General features: G+C 40.5%; 1 long non-coding RNA gene across 1 annotated transcript; it reads left to right on the forward strand.

Moving 5' to 3' along the window:
- The first annotated feature begins 363 nt into the window (after nucleotides 1–363).
- Nucleotides 364–1,195, forward strand: LOC139475121 (uncharacterized). The gene is made up of 3 exons (XR_011654012.1): nucleotides 364–478; nucleotides 659–724; nucleotides 1,123–1,195. It is a non-coding gene; the product is annotated as an uncharacterized lncRNA (long non-coding RNA).
- Nucleotides 1,196–2,170: the final 975 nt, after the last annotated feature.

A 2,170-nucleotide genomic window follows, 5' to 3' on the forward strand; every position in this document is an offset into this window, starting at 1 on the left:
CTATATATTTTGCGATAAGTGACAACTTATGGTAAGATTAAAACGGATGAATATCCACAAAGATGTCGAGCGGCGTCCAGGTGAATGAGTTTGTGTGGGGAGCTATCTATCTACATGAATACCTTGGATGTCAAAGCAACTATTTGAGAACTAAATATCATTAATAAGAAGAGCTTTCAACACCGTCGTTATAAACGTACATAATTTGGGATAGGTCGCAACTTATGCTTCGAAAGATAGGATAAGTAAGAACTTCCAAAGTGTGTCGCATAGTCTGGCTACTTGACATCTTACCTTAGCTGTTGACCACACTTGTCGGGAGGTTATAAAATAGAATTGTACTTATTTCCATCACCAGGTAAACGCGACGTGAGCGAGTTTGACGTGGACGGCGACGGTCAAGTCAGTGACGACGAGATCATGATGGTGCTGGCAACCAGAGACGTGGAGGACCTTGTCCAGGATGGTTACATCACAGGTAAGGGAGATAACCACTCTCCTGTAGAAGAGTCACGAGCCTTCTGACTTCAAGTACCACTTTAAGTAGAAATATATAGAAATGTCATCATCAGTGTCATCATCGTCGACATACTAAATTTGCACAATAGGCCCATCTATTCCTGGCATACATAGCAATAAGACCTTCTTGTGTTTCCAGAAGCAGACAAGGAAGACATCAGCCTCTACCAACGTCAAGTCCGGGAAACTGTAGACCTCGATCTAGGTGAGACGTTTAACCCCAACATCAAAGTTGCAGAATCCATATGCACATGCAAAGTGCATATGATTCAACTCACACACACACATCTCACCTCAACTCACCTCACCTCACCTCACCTTTTTACCTACACTATTTGTACATTCCTGACGATAGGCCATACCAATGATTTAGCAACTGATAATTTGGGTCAGGCGCTGAGGTGGAAATGAAATCCTCAATAGCTATTGTGTATTCACCGGAAATTCTCAATTGAATTGTAAACCCTTGTACACACCAACACACACCGATACACAAATAAACACACACACACACACACACGCACGCGCACACTGTATAATAGACGATTTGTGTACATTCTTATATGATCGTTTTTTTAATTGTATATTTATTTTCGCTTTCAGAATAACCGTGCTGACAAGCGGAACACAAGATGCTCAACTCATCTGTTATCCGTGTAACAAATAGAGTATGGACACAAATAAAGTCGTAAATAACAAATGTGTGTTTGTAATATTGGAAATACTTCAAATGTTGTTAGGGACGCTGGTGTAGCACAGCGGCATACGAGTTCCGGTTTCGATTCCACACATGGCATGGGTACAGTGTGTTTAGCCAATTTCTGGTAGAATCCTGCAAAGACGGCGTAAAAACATGCATCCTCACTCAAATTTGTTGTTTTGCTAACGATTTAAAAAAAGAACCCTGATGGTGAGTCTGAAGTGATGTGAAACCTGGATCACTTAAAATTCCCTTCCACTCACACCCTGATGTAACCGAAATACTGTTAAAATCGAAGTTAAACCAATTAAAACTCGCTCACCTAACTATCTATTATTGACTTTGTAATATTGCTTTTCTCAACTTCCTTCCTATTTCTTATAAGTCTCTAAGTACACAGTGCCTTGGAAAGTAACGCTGAACTGGTATCAGTGTAATACGAGTTATATATATATATATATATACACACACACACACACACACTATATATATATATATATATATATATATATATAGTGTGTGTGTGTGTGTGTGTGCGTATGTTTGGTTGTTTGTGTGTGTGTGTGTTTGAGAGAGAGAGAGAGAGAGAGAGAGAGAGAGAGAGAGAGAGAGAGAGAGAGAGAGAGAGAGAGAGAGAGAGAGAGAGAGAGAGAGAGGGAGAGAGAATTTCCGCTGACTACCAAACAGCTGCTGAGGATTTCAATTCCACCTCAGCGCTTTGTCGAAGTTATCAGTTGCCAAAATATTAGCATGGCCTATCATCAGTAATGTGCAAATAGTGCAGGTTAAAAGGTGAGCCATGATGGTATTCCAAGCAAAGTATGTGACTGCAAACAAGTGTATTTTAAATGATATTGACACAGTTCCTAGCTGTAAAATATAACCCAGGTCTTGGGAGCGATAACCGGTCGCCTCAACAGTGAGCCATTGAGTGTATGGAATTATCGGCCT

The sequence above is a fragment of the Haliotis cracherodii genome, unplaced genomic scaffold (genome assembly GCF_022045235.1).
Source record: "Haliotis cracherodii isolate W230 unplaced genomic scaffold, xgHalCrac1.p SCAF_3, whole genome shotgun sequence".
NCBI classification, from domain to species: domain Eukaryota; kingdom Metazoa; phylum Mollusca; class Gastropoda; order Lepetellida; family Haliotidae; genus Haliotis; species Haliotis cracherodii.